Source organism: Mustela lutreola, chromosome 5, assembly GCF_030435805.1.
Source record: "Mustela lutreola isolate mMusLut2 chromosome 5, mMusLut2.pri, whole genome shotgun sequence".
NCBI classification, from domain to species: Eukaryota; Metazoa; Chordata; class Mammalia; order Carnivora; family Mustelidae; genus Mustela; species Mustela lutreola.
In genome coordinates, this window is record NC_081294.1 from 103,304,215 (window position 1) to 103,317,401 (window position 13,187).

At 41.4% G+C, this 13,187-nt stretch overlaps 1 protein-coding gene across 1 annotated transcript in view; it reads left to right on the forward strand.

Annotated features, from left to right (window-relative positions):
• SV2C (synaptic vesicle glycoprotein 2C) overlaps nt 1-13,187 on the forward strand; it is a 213,980-nt gene that overhangs the window by 162,729 nt on the left and 38,064 nt on the right. The window lies entirely within an intron of this gene.

A 13,187-nucleotide genomic window follows, 5' to 3' on the forward strand; every position in this document is an offset into this window, starting at 1 on the left:
ATAATTTTTATTTGTCAGCCATACCTTAATAAAGCTGGAAAACAAAAACAAAAATGGATCACTCTGTGTACTAAAGCAAGTTCCACCATATCTCAAAAACCACCAAGCATACTCTTACCACCAGGAAATCAAGTTAGATATCAGTTACAAAAACAAGACAAAAACAAACACCCTCCTATATATTCCCTAACTTAGAAATTAGGGAATAGATAGATTTTCAGAAAATCACTTTGAAATATTCTAGGCAAACTGATCATAAAGGAATCCAGGAGTGGGTTCTTCATTGGTTAATTAAATAAGCTTTTACTGAGTGACCACTTTTTGCCATATTTCATACTAAAGATGAATAAGACATGGCCCCTGGCTTAAAGGAACAGACTTGCAGATAAAAAAATGAGTCTCTCCTGTGGCTTTTCTGTCAATCACTGTTTTGAGCGCTATGGGAATTCACAGGATACCAAGAAAACTCACTGGAGGAAGTGATTACCTTTTAGTGTGTCCTGAAGAATTTTCAGAAGTCATTTCTCTCTACTTGGTAAATAGAAGACTAAAATAAAGTCTAGGAATTCTCCAAATTGATATGGGTGGGGAGTGGTGAAGATGCCAAAGTATTTGCAGATAACATTTCTTAGTGGCCAGCTGGACATAGAGAAGGACAAGAGTAGAGGCTGACTGTCCCATTTCTGGTGTGGAAGGCTTCGAGGAAGGTTGAGTGCCTCCAGTTGGGCGGGGCCTTTTAGGAAGGATCTGGTGTCAGAAAGCTAGAAACCTGAGACCATGTGAAGGGTGTGGTGTTAAACTGGATCCATGTGAACCACAGCTGGTGACGGGACTTGGAGGGTGACATCTCCAAAATTGTACTGCTGTCCACTGCACTTGGAAGGGGCCTACGATGTCCCCTTCCTTAAGGCAGAGCCCCGGAAACCAGAGCTCCCAGGTCATGTGGTTGCACGTATTTCCCAGCCCATTAGAATGGAATTTCTTTGACATAAATGGCAAAGCTCTAAGGGTCATTTTGGGGCTGAATCATGAGCTAAGCAGCTGTTTTACTTGTCAAGTGTTAAATGATTTGTTCTGGATCAGAGACTACAAGGCAAAAAATGGGGCCAGAAAAAAGGAGCAGGTAGAGGGGAAAGAGTTGGCAAAGATGTATGAGTGTGACCTTTGGCATCAGCCACAAAGAGTACTTGGGCTGACCTCTGTTGTCATAACACAGGAAATATTATGGCTCTCTCTTTATCCCCACCCTGGGGAAATAACTTTCACCTAAAAATGGTTTCCATTAGTATTCTTGTATCATATCATTGAGAATCTTTAGGGAATAGATAGCTTTTGTTGATCACGAGCGAGATCTTGCTGAGGCCATATGCAAAGAACAAAAAGAAATCCTGATCTGGAATAAAATAGGAGACATGAAGTTATACAGAGCACAGTTTAGGGGGGAAAAAAGTATTTTATTTACACCATATACAAAAATAAACTCAAAATGGATTAAAGACCCAATAAGGAGACCCAAAACCTAAAAACTCCTGGAAGAAAACATGGGCAGTAATCTCTTTGTCATGGAGCATAGAAAGATTTTTCTAGATAGGTTTTCTGAGCCAAGGGAAACAAATATAAAAGCAAAATATAATGGTTTTGCATAGCAAAGGAAACTGTCAATAAAATGAAAAGGGAACCTGCTAAATGGGAGGAGATGTTTACAAATGATATATCTAATAAGGAATTAATATCCAAAATATATGGAGAACTTACACAGCTCAAAACCAAAAATAAAGGGAGCCTGGATGGTTCAGTGGGTTAAAACCTCTGCCAGGGTCCTGGAATCAAGCCCCACATTGGGCTCTCTGCTCTGCGGGGAGCCTGCTTTCTCCTCTCTCTCTGCCTGCCTCTCTGCCTACTTGTGATCTCTGTCGGTCAAAGAAAGAAAGAAAGAAAATCTTTAAAACAAAACAAAACAAATAATAATAATAATAATAAAAAGAAATGGGCAGAGGACCTGAAGAGATCCTTTTCCCAAAAAGACACACAGATGGCCAACAAACATGTGAAAAGACCCTCAGCATCACCCATCATCAAGGAAATACAAATCAAAACCACAATGGGATACCACCTCACTCCTGTCAGAAAGGTTAGTATCAAAAAGATAAGAAATAACAAGTGCTGGCGAGGATGTGGAGGAAAAAGAACCCTTGTGTACTGTTGGTGCATGTAAAAATGATACCGTCACTGTGGAAAATAATATGGAGATGCCCCCAAAACTAAAAAATAGAAATATCATATCCAGTAATTCCAATATGGGGTATTTACCAAAGAAAATGAAAACACCAATTCAAAAAGATAGGTGCACCCCTGTATTTATTGCAGCATTATCTGCAACAGCCAAGATATGGAAACAACTCAAGTGTATAGGACAGATGAATGGATGAAGATGTGGTATATCCATCCAATGGAATATTACTCCACCATAAAAAAGAATGAGATTGTACCATTGCAACAACATCGATGAACATAAAGGGCATTATGCTAAGTAAAATAAGTCAGAAAATACAAGTCCCACATGATTTCATATAGGTGTCATCTGAGAAATCAACAAAAAACAGAAACTGTTAAATCCCAGGAACAAACTAATGGTTGCCAAAGGGGAAGGGAGAGCCGGGATGGACAAAACAGTTGTAGGGAGAGGGAAATACAGGCTTCCAGATAGCAAATGAATACATCATGAGGATAAAAGGGACAGCACAGGAACAGAGTCAATGGTATAGTTAGAGTGTGGTGACAGATGGCAGCTGCGCTGGTAGTGAGCACAGCCTAACGAGCAAAACTTGTCAAATCAGTATGTTGCACACCTGAAACTAATGTATAGAACATTGCGTGTTTACTGCAGTTAAAAAATAACTGAACAGTATTCTAAGGACAGCTACTTTAAAAGCAGATCGACTGGGTTGCTAATATACAGAATGAATATCGTTGTTTTGCCGCAAGTCCTTTTTCTCAACCTTTGGGCATTTGTCAGAACTAATGGCAGTTCACAAGTTGGTTTAGTTTTATTTTGTTAAGTTCTGAAAGGGCTCCATTTCTTATCATGGTCCTATTCTCCAGAGAGAATTTCTGATGGCTTCACCTGTTCCAGACATAAGGTCTTAGAATCAGAGAGGAACTTAGAGCTTTAGAGTCTGTTAGTCCAACTTTTTACCTGTTGGAAGAATTCTTAATATTTAGTTATGTTTGCTTTTCAGTTTCCTAAGCCAGGGCATTAGCTTATGCAAGAGATTATGTATTAATATAAAACCTCTAATGGGACGCCTGGGTGGCTCAGTGCTTTAAGCCTCTGCCTTCAGCTCAGGTCATGATCTCAGGGTCCTGGGATCGAACCCCACATCAGACTCTGCTCAGCAGGGAGTCTGCTTCCCCCTCTCTCTCTGCCTAATTGTGATCTCTCTCTCTCTGTCAAAAAAAAAAAAATCGTAATATAAACCTGCAAACATACACAGTTGTTGTTAAGTAAATATTTATGTAGGATAGAGAAGGAAAGTCAATGTGTCCCTATATATGCTATAAGATAATAAGTGTAAGTATATAAAATGTGTAGTTACAAAGTAATGAGCTGCCTTTTTATGCATTATGATACAAGCTTCATTTGTATGTGGTCAAAATTTACCAATTCTATCGGCTACTATAGTATATAGTTACATAAAATCTTTGATAAAATTTTAATTGACCTACATTATCATAATACTAATGTTATACTAGTGTCTGTCTAAAAAAGAAAATCCCAAAGAATCTTTGTTGAAAACAGAAACACATATACACACTTCTTATGCTATCCGCTTTTTTCAAACCCTTAGACTCTTTCTTCCAGTGGAGTTTGTGAAGCACCATGCTTGAATGAGTCATTCATGCTTGCACCAGGAACTCTTCCTGGGAAGGCACTCATAGTCACTCTTTCCATATTTGAAGCCCTCACAGAAGATAATCCAGAAAAAATAATCTTGATGAATAAGCCCATGAATTTCTGACTTTCAAAAGCCACTAGGAAGTTTGCTTCTTTGAAAGCATGGTTAGGATGACAAGTCACACTCAGGAACCAGGGGTATAACGTGACTTCCCTCTGCTGTTGACCACTCACTCTGCATTCCCAATGGTAGGACCAGAGCTCACAGACAGAAAGAGAGAAACTAGCAGGAAAGATGAGCTGGTTGCTCGGTCCTGCTCTTAGAGAGAGATGCCTCCCGCAGCTATGTGGACTTGGACCCTTGGGCCCTTTCTCTGGGGTGTATAACTCCAGTTGAATTGACTCTCTCTTTTTAAAGGTATGGTTATGTGCTGCGGGCAGATCCCTGCCAAGTTTTGTTTTTGTTTTTGTTGTTTTTTTTTTGTAAAGATCTGTTTATTGGGAGAGAGAACACAGAGGGCCAGAGGAAAAGAAGAGAGGCCGACTTCCCGCTTAGTGCATAGCCCAACACCAGACTGGATATCACAACCCTGAGATCATGACCTGAGCCAAACTCATGAGTTGGATACTTAACCAACTGAACCACCCAGGCAGCCCCCCTGCCATTTTTTTGTGTGTGTGTTTGCTTTGTGTGCCAGTGTCAGCAGTCCTGCTACATGATCGGCTCAAAATGCACCTGGCCTCTGCCCCAGGAATCCGAAATTAGCCTACGACTAGAGTTACCGGTTTAAAGATCAAAGGTCTGTGAATATTGTTTTCTTTGCGACCTGGAGATGCCAGGGCAATCTCTGGCACTTTCTCATAGCTAGCCATCAACGAGCACTATAGTGTCAATGTTCAGATTCATTGCAATCGGAATGAACATTAATTTAGTTCTGAGAATTGTATGGAGACTGAATAGTATCAAAATTATCATCCCACTTTCCTTATCCTTTCTTCCCATCACGCCTTGTACTGGAGAAAAATCAAAGGCTTACAACTCTTCAAAAAGTTCCCCCCCACCCCCGCCTTTTCATTAAATAATATACAAAGGTTATAGAATACTCAAACAAATAATGCCAAAAGTGAAAGTCCTCTGCTAGTACCCACCCCATACCCTGAGTAGCCATTTAAAGTAGGAGCCATTTAAAATAGCCTTAAAAAAATAGTTAAAAGAAAAGAAAAGAACTTTTTTACTAAGCAAGCAGTGTAACTTGGACATTTCCCTGATCAGTTCAGAAAGATCAACCTCATTCTTTGCCAGTAGTTACACGGTTTGCTTTTGCATGGCTGTATTATAGTTGATTTAACTTTTCCCCTCACCCTGGCTTCTTTCTCTTTTTTTTATTTTTTATTTTGTTTATTTATTTATTTTATTATTTATTTTATCTTTTTGTTTTTTAATTTTTATTTATTTTATTTTTTTAGCAAATGAGGAGGAGGTGAAAGTCTCTGCTATCAGCCTCAGGGACTGTCTGGCTGGTTCTGAAGTCACAGATGACATTAAATCCAGGACAACCTGAGTTTCTAGCCAAGTGTTAGTGTTTCACATTGATTGGATAGTATTTATTTTGTAAACCAGTGACCTGTTGAGGGGATAAAATTTTATTTCTGTAAGAATAAAATCAGAAATTTATCTGATCTTATTCCCTTCCTAAGTGTGTTGCCACTTGAGAAAAGGGATTTGAGCTACTTTTCCAAAGAGAATTTTGGTTTTCACTGACAAATACAGGCAATTTACTTCTACTGCTACTTTCCTATTTTTGCTACTTTTGCTATTTACTGCTACTAAAATCTCATCTCCCATAGATTTATTGGTTATTAATACTGATTTCTAATGTTTAAGAACATTGAATCTGTGTCTCGTGCCTAAAATCTGTCTTTTGGGGGCTCCTGGAGAGTCCCATGTTGGGGGTTGGGGGGACTCCCGGCTCAGTGGGGAGTCTGCTTCTCCCTCTCACCCCTGCTCATGCTGTCTCTCTCTCTCACTCTCTGACTCTCTCTCTCAAATAAATAAATAAATAAATCTTAAAAAAAAGAAAATCTGCCTTCTTACCAAAGACTGTGTCCCACAAATATCACAAAACTGGTTCCCAGATATAGACTGGTAAAGTAGGTGCTCATTAACGACTACATCAGCCACTAAGCCCCCCAAAAGAGCACAAAAGCCAGCATTCTTCCACATGCATCACATACTTCTGCCTTGGCTCTCTGAAAAATTTCAGACAGTCATGCAACTGGGGAGGCAGCTGGTTTCTGCAGTCCTCCAGCACATTGGCTCAAGGCTTGTAAATGGCCTTGATTATTATGCAAGACGCATAATGCTCTTATTAGTGCCATGCTAATGAGTGCTGTGCAGGAACTGCTTTCTGTAATACCCTAACTGAGGTCCTTCCTTGTGTGGAATTTACATTATATGTAGATACATCTCTCAGTATGACATTTTAATGGGTATTTTTTTTTTTAAACAAAGTCCAAAAGACAATTAGAACCACCACCCATGCAAGAATCACCTTTTATTTTATTTATTTATTTATTTTTTTAAGACCAGAAAGGCGTGGTGCCAACAGTGGGTTCATTTAAGATGATCCATTTTTCTAAGTGCAGATGAGTATCTAGATGCAACAACCCACCTTCCTGGATGCATGTGGCCTGGTTTCATATGCTGGCCCTTCACTCCTGTTGATGTCTCCCTGCTTCTTGATGTTGGTGGTTTGAGAATTTCATTCTCAAATTCAAATGTAAGCCATACTGAAATCAAAATGGGGAGGGGTCCTAGGAATCCATGGCTGAACAGTTACGGTGTCCACTTCATTCTTTTGTTAATTTTTGGATCCAGATAATGGTATTATAGTTTGTAAGAACATCTGCAGGGCTATTTCTCAGGACTGTCACTGAGTCTGTCCCTCATCTGGGCCATAGAAGATCATCCATCAGTCTTTGACCCCCTTTCCCAGGAGCCATGTCCTAAATGGGGAGTAGCATTGGTCTCCCTTTCTAGGACTCCCTCCTCCCACTCAAGGGCTGTCCTCCCTTTCTTCAGGTCAGAGGGTTAGAAGGAAAATGTTAGGGACCAGGTATGGCACAACCTGTCTTGGCTACTCTCATCGACTTCTTAAATATTGATTTGAATTGTAGCTCTAACTTGAGTGTTAGGAACTTAAGAATTCGCTCTTTGTTCAGGACCCAAATCAGAAAAGAGATTTCGCTAGGGCTCTGGAGAAAATACTCTTTGGGATAGATACCTCTACCTCTTCTGTACCCCACCACACTTTCTTCATAAGCTGTTCCAGCACATGTGGGACTGTTTGTTTTGTCTGTTAATTAATTTACCTCTTCTCCTAGACTAAAAATCCTTGAGGACGGAAAAGAAGTCTTACTGGCCTCCACATTGTGGAGCATTGTGACTAGCATATATAGGTACTCAATGAAAATATGAATGAATAAGCAAAGTAAATTAAGATGATCACTAGGCAGTAGGGAAATGCAAATTAAAACCATGATAAAATACCATTACATACCTATTTGATTGGCCAGGGAAAAACAAAACAAAACAAAACCCTAAACTGCCGAAACAGTGGTAGGAAGGGTCTGAAGCAGCTAAAAGTCTCTCACACTACTGAGGGGAATGTAAAAACATACAGCCATTATGGAAAATAGTTTGGCAATTTCTTATAAAACTAAACATAAACTTATCCTATGACTCAAGTAGCCTACTCCTTGGTGTTTTATCCAAGAGAAAAGGAAAACTTTGGGACATAAAAAAATCTGACTGAAATGTTGACAGCTACTTTATTTATAATCCCCTAACACTGGAAACAATCCACTGTCCTTCACTGGTGAGTAGGTGAACAAACTTGGACCTACCCACAAAAGCCAGTTGTACTCGGCCGTGAAAAGAAACAAACTATTGGTAAGTGGAACAGTCTGCGTGGATACATTATTCTAAATCTATCAAGCCAGATTAGGATTCCACTTAGATGACATTCTGAAAAAGGCAAAACTATAGGGACAGAGAAAAGACCAGTGGTTATCGGTGGTTAGGAAGGGAGGAAAGATTGATGGCTAAAGAGCAGAGGGAAGGAATGTTTTGGGCTGATGGACCTGATCTGCCTCTTGATAATGATGGCATCCATGTGACTGTGCATTTCTCCAGCTCATAGAACTGGAAACCTGAAAAGGTAATAAATTTTATGATACACGAATTACTAATTTAATTTGGTAAAGTAAGTCAAGGTTGTTTTGCTGTTAAGTGTGAATGTAAAAAACATCAGAAGAAAAGTAGGCTTCCAGCCTCAGTGATCTGGCACATGTTCCCAGAGGAATATATGGCACTTGGTAGAGTCACTGAGACTATATTGGTGAGTAACAAAAACAGAGTTCCTACTCTTCTGGTGGGGAGAGGGACAGAGAGAAAACATGTCATCAAATCAATGCAGTTGATGGGTTTGGATAGCAGTAAATGCTGTGGAAACAATAAGATAGGCCTTTGTGACAGAGAGTGGGATTGAGGGTTTGGCTTCTCTGAAGTGATAATCTTAAACCTAGGAGAAGGTGGGAAGGAGGTATCAACATATGCAAAACATATGTAAATATCAACATATACGGAGCAGTCCTGGGAGGGAAAAGAGCAAATGCAAAGACTCTAAGGGAACTACAATGGGGATAAGATGGCCTGAAAGACACTCTCACTTTCAAACCTCATAGAAAGGACAACTAAAATAGAACAAATGCTCATAAGATGAAATTAAGCTTTGAATGTTCAAAGAACTGTGAGCCGGTAAGTCGGGCCTGAGCAAGAGGGCAAGGGGAGCCGCAGAAGGTGAGCTCAGGTAAATAGCTAGGGATCTGTTTCTGTTGGCTCCATAGACCGTGGTAAGGCATTTGGATTCCATCCAAACGTCTTGGGAGTCATTGAACGCTTTTAAGTGGCAGAATGAAGTGCTCTTGTTGACATTTTAGTTTAGTTTATTTCTTTTTAGTGATCTTTACACCCAGTGTGGGGCTCGAACTCACAACCCCAAGATCAAGATTCACATGTTCTTCCAACTAGGCCAGGCAGGTACCCCTCAATTTTGTTGAAGTAATCTCTACACCCAACGTGGGGCTTGAACTCATGACCCTGAGATTACGAGTCGCGTGCTCTACTGACTGAGCCAGTCAGGCGCCCCCTCTTACTGATCTTTTAAAAGGGTAAGTCTGGCTGCTGTTGGGGACAGTGGCCTGTGATAAACTGGGGTGGGGTGTCCAGGGAAAAGAGAGTGAAGCTTCTGCTGTAGGTCAGGGGTACAGTGCTGTCAACGAGGGGCTTGGTGGTGCCAGGGAGATGAGAAGAGGTAGGTGGATTTGAATTCTGCTCGAAAGAAGGAGCTTTCAGAGAGATTGGCCCTTGAGTGTGGTGAGGGGAAAAGAGGAATCGAGGATAAGGTCTTGGTTTTGGGGATGAATATCTGAGTGGCTGGCAGTGTGTCATTTGCCAAAACAGGAACATTGAAAGAAATGTGAGAGTTTTCTTTGGTAGCAGAGTGAGAAATTAGAAGTTCCATTTTGGACACAGTAACTCCGAGATGCCCATTAGACACCTCTGTGAAGATGTGAATAGGCAGGTGGAGATGGGTTTCTGGAGCTCTGGAAAGAGAAGAGGCTATGTTTCAGAGATCCTGGCCTATAAGTGGTGCTTAAAGTCATGGAAATACATGAGTCTGCCTAGAGAGCATCTGGATCCAGAGAACAGGACTGACAATCAATATTTAGGATACACTGACTTTGGAGAGCTAGTGAGAGAAAGAGTCACATAAAGAAACTGAAGGAAAGCCAATGAGCTGGGAAATAAACTAGCACGTGTAGTGATGAGGAAGACAAGGGGAAAAGTTCTTCAAAGAGAAGAAAATGACCAACTATATGGAATGATTTAGACAGCTCAAATAAGACGAGGACAGAGAAGTGCCTATTAGATTTGGCAAGACAGATGACCTTGACTGGCACAGCTTCTGTGGTTTTAGGGGCAGAAGCCCATTTGCGGTGAGAAAGTGGAGACAGTTGTTCTAGGCCATTCTTTTGAGAATGAGGACAGAGAAGTAGCAGTGCAACTGGAGAGTCCTGTGGAGGTCAAGGTAGGGTTTTTTCTTAGATGGTGGAGATGGGTGTGCTGATGGAATGACCTGTTGAGTAAGATGAGAGGACTCCATGAAGAGGGCCAGAGAGGAGGGACAGGAGATTATAGTTCTGTCCTTAAGAGAGAGAAGGAGGAGTCATAAGACAGATTGGCTTTGGATTGGTTACAACAGACCAACTGCCATTGCTCCTGAGGGAAGACGGAGGGTGCAGACAGGTGCAGGTGGATGGGAGATTCAGGAGCTTTGAGAAGATGAGAAGTATGCCGTTCTCTCTGTGTTTGTGTTCTCAAAACAGTAGGGTAGGGGTCAAGTGCAAGAAATTGAACAGACTGCTAGGGATTTGAAGAGAGACAAAAAAAGGGGTACAATAGAATTTTGGAGACTGGGAAAGCACATACTGCAGAGAGAAAAATGGACCCCACCCCCTTTATATAAAGCAAGAACACAGTGCGTGTGCACACACACACACACCATGCAGGGACCTGAGACCACTTCACGGCTGATGAAATACAGAAGGGTGTGAGCCGCAATGATCAGGCTAAACTTAAGCTGCTGGACAGAAGATGATACCCCTGAAGAAAATGCATTTTGAGTTGGGGACTCTGACCAGCTAGCTCTCCTCTGGGATTAGGTTCTATTTGTAGTTCAGTGTCCTCTGTGCGCTGAAAACTGCTCAAGTAGAATCACATTGCACTCAGTCTCTTCCCCCACTGATGTGAGAGTGAAGAGCAGTATTTCTAAGACCAGCTATCAGAAAGGAGAAGTCTTAGGCGAGGCCTGCGGAGAAGTCCAGGCAAAAGCCAGGAGCCTGAGGTTTCATAGAGAAGAGCTGAATTTCTCCAACTTAATTGCTTTCAATCGTGTAAGCAGCACAGCTGTAACTACAGAGAGTTGTGTGGCTTTCTCAATGCTGTTGTAAGAAATCACTACAAACTGATGGTTTTTAGACCATATAAGGTTGTTATCCTAAAATTCTGGAGGTCGGAAGTCTAAATGAGTTGGTGGAGCTTCTGGGGGCGGGAGCGGAGAAAACAGTCCTCACCTTTTCCAGCTTCTGCAAGCCGCCTACATCGCTTGCCTGTGGCTCTGGCAACTTCTACATAGCCCGCACTGCAGCACCCTCAGCTCTCTCTCCGAGCTGACCCCTGACTTCCCTCGTCACATCTCCTCCTCTCCCTTTCTCTTACAAAAAGGCTCTTCTGCTTCTCTAGGTCGGGCCCCGCTCTGTGACATAATCAGTCTACCTCAAGATCCTTAACTGAATGCCCCCCTGCAAGGTCCCTTTGCCAAATAGGGTAACAAAGTCCCAGGTCTGGGCATGCGGTCATCTTTGGGCAAGGAGGGAGCCCTATTCTAGTGCCAGAAGGTTTCGGCTCCATCCACTGGTGTGAAGTCATCCTGTGCTTAGCCTTGCATTTGCTTCACTCCACCACCCAAAACTTTTATTTATCCAACATGTCAAATAATAGGACCTAGAGCTTTTTAAAAAGATATTCTTGGGCTCCTGGATGGCTCAGTCAGTTAAGCATCTGCCTGTGGCTCAGGTCATGATCCCAAAGTCCTGGGATCGAGCCCTGCACTGGGCTCCCTGCTCAGTGGGAAGCCTGCTTCTCCCTCTCCTTCTCTTCCTGCTTGCATTCTCTCTCTGTCAAATAAATAAAATCTTAAAAAAAAAAAAAAGATATTCTTTGAAACAAACTTTCTGATCAAATGTGAAGTGAACAAGGTATGTTTTCTCTATTCCATCAATTTTTTTTTCTGTGTTTTGAGTATTTGGGACTTTGGAACTCCTGCTACAAAAATCCTGTGAGGGGACATCCTCTTCTAAAGTTCATGATGTGGTTAATTTACCAATTCACATAACCCTCATGTATTAAATTTCCAGAAAATGTTTATTAATCTAGAATTGATGTAGTGTGTCATTGACATTTATGTCATTTGTCAACATATTCTGTATTTATGAGCAAGTGTGCATGGACACGAGGCTGGGTATGGTATATGACTCTGCCTCAGATCCTGGTAGAGAAGATGCTGTGGCTTGGTGCCCTGAGAAAGTTACATCAGCCTCAGAATCACACTTGGCTTCTGGGTAAATAATGAATAAGTATACTACTCTCTTGGGGATGGGATATAAAATACCCGACTTTTGGTCACAGAATGCCTTCTAAATGCCAAGTAACGCCAAAAACTAAAATGTTGCCTCATGTAATTCATCTATATTTCTATACATTTCCTCTCTGTTTTCAATTAGATTTTATATCCCTCATTATTTCTCATTTAGAATCATGTTTGAATTTAGCCATCATCCATTTTATATTCATGCAAATATCAGTTTCCTTTTAGTTCTTTTTTTTACCTACTGTTATTTAAATTTTATTAAAGTTATTTTTTACTTGTTATTTCATTTCAGCTTTTATTTACTTCTTACACTTAGCTATAACTAGGGGACTATGGCAGTGGGATTCCTGGTTATTCTCAGCAGATTTTCCTTTTAGTTCTTAAAGAGATTTGTTTGTTTCCCATTATGCTTATTTTTTTATTAGAGTAAAAATACTATTTAGAAACTTTAAATTATCTTTATCTATTTTAGGACATGTGCATGTGGAGAAATAACACACTTGCCATTTCTTCACAACTGTACTGCTAAGGGGTGCCTGGGTGGCTCAGTCGTTAAGCGGCTGCCTTCCGCTCAGGTCATGATCCCAGGGTTCTGGGATCAAGCCTAGCGTTGGGCTCCCAGCTCAGCGGGGAAGCCTGCTTCTCCCTCTACCACTCCCTCTGCTTGTGTTCCCTCTCTTGCTATCTCTTTCTGTGTCAAATAAAGTCTTTAAACAAAACAGTCAGTACTGGTCAGGCTGCTGGCAGGAAACCAAGGACACCCTCACAAGGGATCACTGAAGAGTCACTTGGAAACAGTGAAAAGAAGCCCAGAGGGAATAATAAAGCACCTAGGAGCTAGCTGCAGGAGAGCATCTTGTACCTACCTGTGCATCAGAGGGCACCAGGGCTGAGGTATTGTCGAAGGCTGACAAGAGCTGTGGCTGTAGGAGACGGTCCTAGGAGATGGGCATACCCAATGCCAAATCTCCCAGCCAAGGGAAGGGAGAAGGGAAGCAAGGGAAGGAAATACCCTGAAC